The sequence below is a fragment of the Podarcis muralis genome, chromosome 15 (genome assembly GCF_964188315.1).
Source record: "Podarcis muralis chromosome 15, rPodMur119.hap1.1, whole genome shotgun sequence".
Classification (NCBI taxonomy): Eukaryota; Metazoa; Chordata; class Lepidosauria; order Squamata; family Lacertidae; genus Podarcis; species Podarcis muralis.
This window is the reverse complement of record NC_135669.1, coordinates 38,041,787-38,052,503: the sequence shown is the minus strand read 5'-3', so window position 1 is coordinate 38,052,503 and position 10,717 is coordinate 38,041,787. Positions and strand designations below refer to the sequence as shown.

Below are 10,717 nucleotides of genomic sequence, written 5' to 3'. Positions count from 1 at the left end.
AAGAACGTCTGTTCTAAAAACATTCTAAAATCAGCTGTCAATCTCACTAGAAGGAGCCAAGGCCAGAGCAGTATATCATACAGAGATGGAACAGGCAGCCTTCTGACGGCAAGTGATTCTGTGTTGACTTTGCTTGGGAACAAATGGGTCATTTAATCCTAAACAGTACCATCCACATACAGGAGGAAAAGTATCAGCAGACTTGGGAGAACTCGCAATTTTACGGAAGTATAAAAAAAACAAACCCTTTATTGGGGTGGGGGTCTCCCAAGGGAGTGAGGAACCTGGAAAACATTTCAGCTACAACTGAGCATGCTCACTAGCCACAGACTGTTGACTGGTGGCAAGGGTGAGAATGGAAAGGAGCAGTCAACACTGCAACATTATGTTGTAGGTTGTCATACCTGATACAGAACTAATCCTAGCCTGGAAGAGGCTGATTGGAAGAAACCAAGGGAAGAGCAGTTAATCATACAGAGATGCACTGGCAAACATCCTCTGTGCATTGAAACACAGGGCTTACCATTAGTTGTTAGGAATAGGATTGCTGTTGAAAAGATTCAATGTGAGAAGGAATTTGAGGCTAACAGAGGGGAATATGTTCTGGCAGCTTCTGTTTTATTGCGAAAAGACTTCCGTCTGTGTTCCACAACAGCTTTAAGTGCCGCCAGATATTTGTCTGAGGTAAGATATCTAATAGGTCATTAGGGGATACAGACATTAATTGGAATAATTTACACTTTCCTCTTCTAGGAGACCAGGGCATTTAGTAATACAAGTGTATCTCTGTTTGTGCATGCATGCACACACTTATAATATGTATTAGAGCTGCAATGTTTAGTCAATTAAAAATCTTGCTCACTTAAAAAAGCTTCCTCCGACTAACCAAGTACCAGTGTTTTGTTGTGTTTTGAATAGTTGCTTATAACAGTGTTTCCCAACCTTTTTTGGGCAAAGGCACACTTGTTTCATGAAAAAAATCTCGAGGCACACCACCATTACAACCCCATGACGTCAGCGCGCAGCATCACGCCGGGAGGGACGCACGAAAGTGTAAGTTTCAATTTTTTCCCCTCCCCCTTGCCTTCCTTCTGTGCCAACCGCCAAAAAGCCAAGAAAAAAGCCAAGACTTTAGGGCAGCAGGTCGACACGGAAGAAGCTCCTACCTAAGGACAGGTGCGACGGCCGTGTCCTCTTCTGCCACACTTGGCAGCCCTGCCTCACGGTCGTGACTCCCACCCTGATTTCTCCCCGCAGGTCGAGCGGCACAGGCAGCCCAATGTGTCCAGCCCAGACACAAGCCCCGCTTCCCCACTCTAGATCCTGAATGCGACCAAGTGCTCTGGACTCCCGAGCAGGGTGGGAAAGAGGACTCGCATCTGGTAGCCTCCGGGCTCCTTGCCTGCTCGAGGGATGGCATTGCAGGCAAGCTGCCGGCTGTCGCCATCGCCGCCCCCTCATGCGAGTGGACCTGCCCGGAGTGGTGGGCCGGGGGAGGCTCGCTCTCTGTGGGGATGTGGCCCGCACGCGCGGCCCCGCTTCCTCCTGCCCAGGGCTGAGCTCCTTACCCGCGATCTCGGTCTCGCGCACGCGGATCCCACTTATTCTGAAGCTCGCGCCACTAGCTGGGGCTCTCACATCATGCCAGGGCGAGGCGGCGCGGCCCACTGACGTCATCGCGGCTCGCCGCCGCCCTCGACTTCCCTGTTCCCTCCCCTCCCTCGGGTCGCCGTGGTTACCGAGGACTGCAAGCTGCTCTGGCGAGCGTGGGGCATTAAGTGGGAGAAGGAAAATTAAAATTAAAACTCGCCTGAAGGCCGCCTCTCCGGATACAGTGGTGCCTCGCAAGACGAAATTAATTCGTTCCGCAAGTCTCTTCGTCTTGCGAGTTTTTCGTCTTGCGATGCACGGTTTCCCATAGGAATGCATTGAAAATCAATTAATGCGTTCCTAGGGAAACCGCCTTCAGACCAGGTCCGGGGACAGTCTGTCCCCCGACCTCTTCTGAAGGCTGGGGGGGGGGGGACAAGGGCTTTTCTTCCCACCCCCAGCATTTTAAAAAACCCCGGGACAGCGGAGGACTTCTCCGCTGTCCGGGGCAATCTTAAAATGCTGGCGGGCGGCATTTTAAAATCGCCCGGGACAGCGGAGGACTTCTCCGCTGTCCGGGGCGATTTAAAAGCCCCTGGGAAGGCAGGCAGGGGGGACAAAGATTTTCGCCCCCCGCCCGCCTTCAGAAGAGTTCCTGGACCTCTTCTGAAGGTGGGCGGGGGCGAAAGTCTTTGCTCCCCCCTGCCTGCCTTCCCGGGAGAGCGGAGAAAGGCAGCGCGTTTCACCGCTGTCCCGGATGGCTTTAGAAGGTCCTTGACCTCTTCTGAAGGCGGGCGGGGGCGAAAGCCTTTGCTCCCCCCTGCCTGCCTTCCCGGGAGAGCGGAGAAAGGCAGCGCGTTTCTCCGCTGTCCCGGACGGCTTTTGAAGGCAGGCTTTTGAAAGCCGTCCGGGACAGCGGAGAAACGCAGCACGCCCTTGCCACTGCCCCCCGACTTGGCTGGAAGGCTGGCAGGGGGAGAAGCCTGCTCCTCCCCATCGCCAGCCCCGCAAACTCGGGGGACAGCGGGAGAGGCGCAGCGCGCCCTTGCCGCTCCCCCCCGACTTGGCTGGAAGGCTGGCGGGGGGAGAAGCCTGCTCCTCCCCATCGCCAGCCCCGCAAACTCGGGGGACAGCGGGAGAGGCGCAGCGCGCCCTTGCCGCTGCCCCCCGACTTGGCTGGAAGGCTGGCGGGGGGAGAAGCCTGCTCCTCCCCATCGCCAGCCCCGCAAACTCGGGGGACAGCGGGAGAGGCGCAGCGCGCCCTTGCCGCTGCCCCCCAACTTGGCTGGAAGGCTGGCGGGGGGAGAAGCCTGCTCCTCCCCATCGCCAGCCCTGCAAACTCGGGGGACAGCGGGAGAGGCGCAGCGCGCCATCCCGCTGTCTCCCGACATGGTTTGGAGGCTGGCGGAGGGCTTCCTCCTCCCCCAGCCCCGCAAGCTCCCAGAGCGATGCCAAAGCTGCGCGCAGCTTCGGCATGGCTCTGGGTCCCGTTCTGGGGGAGGGGGAAGCTCGGGCTTCCCCCGCCCCAGCCCCACGCCTGGCGGTGGGGGAATAATCCCCCCCCTTTATTCCCCCCCCCGCCAATTTTTCCCGCGGCACACCAGGCAACGTCTCGCGGCACACTAGTGTGCCGCGGAACACCGGTTGGGAAACACTGGCTTATAAATCCATAGGTGGCAGACATGAAGGGGCATTCCTACTTCTCTCACACAGGAGGGAATACTGTTCCTCCTATGCAACTGTTCCTGCTATGGCACTTGCGTCCATCATCTTAAAAACAGAGGGATGTTCTCTCTCCGTCATACACACCGCATATTTCAAGCAACCCCCCCCCCTCAGTAATCTTGGGAACTGTAGTTTGTTAAGTGTCCTGGAAGCTGTAGCTCTGTTAGGGGTAAGCTACAGTTCCCATGATTATTGTGGGCGGGTGGGAAGGAATGTACTTTAAATGTGTGGTTTGTAGGCAACATTACTCTGAGTTAAATGGTAGCTCATTAAAACCAAGGCAATGGAAATGTGGAACATTGAGTGATATTGATTGATTGATTGATTGATTGATTGATTGATTAACAAACATGGCTTCCCTGATGGAGTTTGGTGCCTTGAGAATATTTAACCCAGGGCTTGATTATGGCAGGCCTCTGCATCTGTGCATGCTGAGCTGTATGTTAAACACTGGAATAGTTTCTTGAAAACCAGTCCCTTTTGGTAAAACTTCCTCAGTCGGGATGGGAGGGACAGGAGAGCAAACAAGGAGTGCACCCCCTTGTGCATACTCCTCCTCCCTGCTTTGCACCCACACTGTGCTGGAACAAGCATGTGTCGATCATTTGGGAGGCAATCCACGGGAGCTCCTCAGCTTGCCTTGTCCTCCCCCCCCCCCCCGTGTGCCTCCGCCGCTGAGCATACTGCAAGCTCATTCTGCTGTGCGCTAATGCTATTATCCTCCCGAAATTAAATATCAGGCCCAAACCTATAATGTTTCACAGGGTGGGAATTGGGGTTATATATTCCTGGGTAGAAGCTACCTTCTATTTCAGTCATAGCATTTAATTATGATTGGTATGTTAGTGCCCACCAGAGCATAACAAATTGTCATTATGTTATTCTGCTGAGTCTAATTTAATTGGCAAGTTGTCACAAAAGCAATTATCCGTCATTTATTTTGTTGCCATAACCACATCTTGGAGAGCACCTGCTGTCTGTGATGTGGGGCGGTCGGGCGGGAAAGGATCCCCTAAGTTCCCCCCAGTCCTGGATTCCTTCCACTTTCCCCAGCGCAAGAGGCCTTTCCTTTGTTCCTTTTTGGTTTGGCGTTTAAAAATTTGTGTCCTGGTCTAGAAGATGTCACATCCTTTTGCCTAAAAAGTGCATGGCCTTGAGGGAAAATAGGAAATTGGGGAATGGCCCCACAGTGGAGCAGCCGGGTGTGAGAATCAGCTCGAACAGCATTTGGATTAACCAACCAGCTCCGCTCCTCTTGCTATTCGCTTTACTATTTTATTTATTGACAGTGAATAAGTGAATATATTTTGCCGTTCTACTTGGTGCCCATGGAAGACCACAAATAATACTGCAAGTGACACCAATTTAAACTGCCGGTGTAAATAAGAGCTCTAAGAATGCAGCGGTCGCAACACTCTCTGTGTGCCTGGACTTTGTCTTCCTATCAGCCAGAGCTTTTCCGAGGGACCAGGGCAGTGCAGAGTGGGTCAGGCAAGATCTATGGAAGTGCTTTTCGTTTGGATCCCACCCAGTGGTAACACCAATCTATAAAAAAAACAGCAAAACCCTAGGAAAACTAATAGTTTTAAATTTGTTCTTTCACGAATACATTGTGATCTGCAATTGGCTTTGCAACAGGGTGTCAGATCTTGTAAATGGCTTAAAGGTTTTAAGTGGTATATAAATTTTGTTAAATAAATTGATACTTTAAAAAAAAAGATGGAAGCAGAAATACAGTGGTACCTCGGTTTTGAACGCAATCCGTTCTGGAAGACCGTTCGACTTCCAAAATGTTTGAAAACCGAGGCGCAAAAGGTGGCCTGCAAATTTAATGGAGAAAATTGAAAACAACTCAGCGGAAGCCGTTTGACTTCCGAGGCGCATTCAAAAATGGAAGCATTTACTTCTGGGTTTTTGGTGTTCAAAAAAAGAAACGTTTGACTTCTGAGACGTTTGACAACCAAGGTACCACTGCACTGATAGGGCAGGGTTTGCTTGCCTTACTCCATATGTGCTGTTACAAGTACCACATAACACTCATTCCACGTTTGTAATAAGAAACCATTATTTCGGTGTGGCAGCACCTACTCTTTGGAACTCCCTGCCTATTGACACCAGGCAGGTACCTTCACTGTACAGTTTTTGGGATCCACTGAAAAGGTTTTTCAGTAGGAAAGTCTATCTAGACATGCAGAAGCTGAGATTAAAACACTCGTCTTTTTAGCCTATTGTCGACTTCAATTATCCTTTGAATGTTTTCAACTCCAACTCCCATCAGCCCCAGCCAACATGGCGAGCGGTCATGCATGATGGGAATTGTAGTCCAGCAAACATCTGAAGGGCCACGGAGGTTCCCCACATTTGATCTAGGCATTTTATGAACATAACACACTTGGTTGCATTACTCATGACACAAAGGGGGCTTTCTCGCTGCCCTGTATGTGGAATGCCTCCTTCAGAAAGCCTCTTTTTGATGCTAACACTTATTAAGAAAGCTGAACCTTCCCTTGCCCTTAGATTTTTCTCTCAGAAGTGAACCACCCTTGAGGGGAAAAATTCTGCATCCACAGAGTATGAAGAAATAAGATGGAGAAATGGTTTAGATCCCTTCAACCATGTGTGCCATTTGATGGGGAAAAACCACAAACACCAGAGTACGCTGCCTCACTCCATGCTTTATATTTGAATGGTGTAGAAGACAAGTGAACAAACCAACATGGCTGCCACTGAGGAAAATTTAACAGCTTTAGACAAATGTTTAAAATTTCTGCTGAAGTAGTACTTGAATGGAGTAGACAAGTGAACAAACAAACATGGCTGCCACTGTCATGTCAAGCTCAGATTAAAATGTCTGAGGAAAATATAATGGCTTTTGTAGAATGTTTAAATTACCGCTAAAATAACTTAAAAGGTTTTGGGGAGGGACGGAACTGGTGGCTGCAGTTGGGGGGAAGATGTCACCTCATACACAGAGTTCCCTTTTGCCCTGAACCTTTTTCCGTGCGCAAAAAAAGATGGTTGCATTGAGCTGGCAGAATATGTTTCGTGCGAGCGAGAAGAGAAAGGGGGATCTCAGCCCTGATTGTAATGGCTTGGTAGGAAATTAAAGCTGATCTCCTGGCTCTTCAGAAGAGCTCGCATCTTCCTGATGGGCTCTGATTCCACATTACTGAAAGGGCTTGATTATTATTCCGTGCAAATGAGAAGTAATTCCACCGAAGCCAGAATGGCTGCTTTTTCTGTGGACTTTGCTCCTAGCATAGTTAAATAAATGCTTGGTGGTGCCTCCTTCCAGTCTACATTGCAAATTATTGAGGCCTTAATTGCATCTTCCCCCCTCCAAATTTGGGCAAATTAGCCTGTATTTGTGTGGCTCCAACTTTTAGCTTGAAATTGTTGGTGTGGATTGTGCCATAATGTCTGGAAGCACATTACTAGGTTTTGGTAATTCGTGCTCTAGTAGCCTCCCAGTTGGATTACTGCAATGTGTTGCACTTGGGGCTGCCTTTGAAGATAGTCCAGAGTTCAACTGGTGCAGAATATGGCTGCCATGATTTTAACAGGGACCACAGGCATCATGAACACATTAATGTGTCCTTTCTGGCTTTCTGATTGTTTCCAGGCTCAATTCAAAGACTTGGTTTTGACCTATAAACTCTGCAGAGATTGAGACCTTGATACCTGGCGGACCACTTCCTGCCCTTGTCCTAAAATAATAAACAGAGGTCCTTCTCCAAGAATCAGGTCAGCCTGAGATATGGAGGGTGCCATACAGGAGGAAGGCTTGGCTGTCCATAGAGGGGTTTGCTTGGTGTTCATCCGGCTGTATTTTCTGTGCCAGGCAAAGACTTTTATTCTCCCAGGTCTTTTAACATAATCTTAAATATCTATTTTGCCATCCGTAGAACTTTTAAAGAATGTGAAGGTTAGCATTACCGTATTTCAAAAAGTGAAAATCTGGACAGAAAAGTCATTGGGTTTTTTTTTTATAATCTCTCAAAAAATTGAAGATTTCCAGCTATTTTAAAGAGAAATCACCAAAAATGACACTGCCAACATGGGTTGCCATACGTCCAGATTTTCCTGGACGTTTAAGCAATTTCTGCCCGGACACTGTTTGTGACAGCCAATTGCTGGCTATGTTCAGGAAATTTTGGACGTATGGGAATCCTAGTGTAGGTGATCTTTTGAACTATTTAATTTATTTTGTCTTTGTGGTTGAAGGTGGTGGGCTGTTTTAGTTTTTGTTGTATTCTTTTAGCTATTTCAAAGTGTAAAGTCATCTGCTATTACTTCTTATTGGGGTTTTAAGGGATTTTTAAAAAAGAATTTCCATGTTGATTTTTTCTGTGGAAAGTGGTTGGTCTGTCTGTCCGACCATCTATCTGTTCTCTATATGTTTGGCCTCCTCTTGAGACACCATTGTGATGAGGGTTTCTGAGGTGGGGGCAGGGGTCGTCATTGACATTTGGATACTAGCTGCCATTTTGAACCAACATGGCGGACCAAAATGTGACTTTGGCTTGACTTCGCCAAACTCAAAAATTACACTATCCATTTAAAAAATCACATTTCTTTGGGTTTTTACAAATTCCTGGGCACTCCCCACTAGTTATAATCTGCAGGTCACCTAGGGGTCCCCTCCCCATAAATAAAATATGTTTTAGGCACATAAATAAGTCCAGATGGCACTGGACTTATTTATATCGAGGTGCAGTCATGAGTTCACTGTGTCCTGTTATTGTGAGAGTCAATTAAGTTTTTGTCTATCTTCCTTTGTCCTCTAAGCCTTTCATGATAGCATTCCATTTTATAATTATGATTCCTTTCTCCCCACCACCTTTAGTCTCATTATGATGCAGATAGGAGGTGATTATGTTTTAAGAACATAAGAAGAGCCTGCTGTTTCAGGCCAGTGCTCATCTAGTCCAGCATCCTCACAGTGACCAGCCCGATGCCGATGGGAAGCCTAAAAGCAGGACCTGAACACAACAGCCCTCTTCTCATGTGCAATTCTGAGCATTCTGCCTCCGACAGTTGCAGGTAGAGCATAGCCACCATAACTAGTAAGTAGCCTTTGGGTTGTATTCAGCCAAGTTACATTCATAGACCCATTGGAATGAGCAGACTGGTTAGTCATGCACATTCGTTTCAATGGGGCTGCTCTAAGTAGGATTAAGATTAGCCCAGCCCATCAATAGCTTTATCTTCCTTTGTTTTGCCTGGTCTTCTCCTTTAAGCCAAGTTGATGGCCATCACTACTTCTTGTGGGAGCAAGTTTCAGAGTTTAGCAATGTGCCAGGGAAAGTAATGTGGATTCGGGTGGCGCTGTGGGTTAAAGCACAGAGCCTAGGACTTGCCGATCAGAAGGTCGGTGGTTCGAATCCCCATGACGGGGTGAGCTCCTGCTGCTCAGTCCCTGCTCCTGCCAACCTAGCAGTTTGAAAGCACGTCAAAGTGCAAGTAGATAAATAGGTACTGCTCCGGCGGGAAGGTAAACGGCGTTTCCGTGCACTGCTCTGGTTCGCCAGAAGCGGCTTAGTCATGCTGGCCACATGACCCGGAAGCTGTACACCAGCTCCCTCGGCCAACAAAGCGAGATGAGCGCCACAACCCAAGAGTCGGCCACGACTGGACCTAATGGTCAGGGGACCCTTTACCCTTTACCTTTTTAGGCAAAGTAATACTTTCTTTTGCTTGGCCTGAATCTTCCAGCATTCAGTTTCATTGGATGGCTCCAAGTTCTAGTGTTAAGAGAGAGGGAGAAAACCCCTTTTCTATGTGTTTTCTCTATGACTTTTCATTGCAAAACACACCATCATCTCCTTTTTTGGTGCAGGAGAGATATCTTGCATCTTGCTGCCAGTTTCATTGAAACTTCATGTCTCCCTCTGTCTCCCTGGAGTTCTAGAAAAAGAAATGCCAGGTATTCTATATTATTTTTGTTTTGAAAGCTAAAGAGGTAAGCTGCTTTGATAGCTGAACAAGGGGCTTGCCTCTTCAGCTTCCTGAAATGCTAACATTGCTTCAAAATGTGATGGGAATTCTGGAGGTTTAGAACAAATGAATAAATTGTTTCCTTGCATTGACTATCTTTGTTTTGCTTTTTGCTAACATTGTAGAGATATTTTCAGTACACACGGGTGGATCTTGCCTGTATATTCCTCTTCCCATTTGGATTACAGCTTGTGTTCTTGTTCCCAAACCTTTCAATATCCTAGCTCCTCTTTGCATTACAAAGAATTCTAATAAATTCAGTGCAAAGATGTTCAGAACAACATACCCTTCTAACCTCCCTCCCCTTAAAAAATAAATTCTGATCAGTAGTGGTTGGCTATATGTATTTGTGCCAGAGAGAGGGGCGGGGAAGAGGGTAAAAATTTCCTAGCCTTCTTTTTTCTCTCATTACTTCAGATTTGATTATTTTCTAAACCAAGGAAATAGCCTAAGACCACGATTTATTCATCAGACACGCGTTGGGGTGATGTAATTCTGAATTGCAAGCGAGGCAGGGGCACCAGATCTTTATAATTCATTCCTCTCTTTCAGACACCAGCCCTCCTGCTGTAAAATCTGCACAGCGCTCTCCCTGCAGAGAAGCTTAATTGTTTCACCTGAGGGGGGGCGGTGGCTTTCCTGTCCCTTTTTATGCAGGAGCGCTCACTTTCAGAGGAGCATCTGCTCCTGTGAATGTGTTTATTATCCCAAAACCTTCTCCTCTGGTTTGCATCGCAGCTTAAAAATGTTAAGAAGTTTGCTGCTGCTAGCCTCAGTCAATAGCTCACAAGTAATATTCAGATAAACCAGCCTCTCTGGATGCAATTCTTATGCTGCACAGATTATGATGGTCTGTGCTCGCAATAGTATCAGGGTGGTTATATGCGACCCTGCGGGTTGTTTGCGCCAACAAAAGTTCTGATACAGACACAACAGACTTGTTTCCAGTCAGTGCACGTCCTGTAGCTTCCTTCTGAAACCCTGTAACTTTTCGTGCCCCAAATGTTCCAGGTTATTTTTTTGTCTCACGCTGTTGTGCTGTAGCGCACGAGTGCCCTTCCAGCCAGCAATAATGCAGTAACATTGGGGAAACATCGTTTGACGCAACCATGTGTAACCACTTTGTAAACAAATCACAGTGAATGCTCATTAAACAGCTGATGTCATCTAACCTCCCTACACACTTTCTGCAAATAAAGCAGGATGAACGCTTCATAAACGGGTCTTCTGGAAGCAACCAGAATGTCATTTCTGGCTGAGGAGTGTACTGGGACTACATGTCCCAGCATCCCTGGCGAGGAATCAGGACCAGGTCCAGGTCCAGGGGGTGGGTTTCCTCTGATACTGGGCTGGGCTGACATGGCAGTGAATGCAGTGGACAGCAGCAACTATTGGGTGACAGAGG

At 47.9% G+C, this 10,717-nt stretch overlaps 1 long non-coding RNA gene across 1 annotated transcript; it reads left to right on the top strand.

Annotated features, from left to right (window-relative positions):
- The first annotated feature begins 3,246 nt into the window (after nt 1–3,246).
- Nucleotides 3,247–9,404, top strand: LOC114585902 (uncharacterized). The gene is made up of 3 exons (XR_003704011.2): nt 3,247–5,969; nt 8,162–8,381; nt 9,155–9,404. It is a non-coding gene; the product is annotated as an uncharacterized LOC114585902 (long non-coding RNA).
- The last annotated feature ends 1,313 nt before the right edge of the window (nt 9,405–10,717 follow it).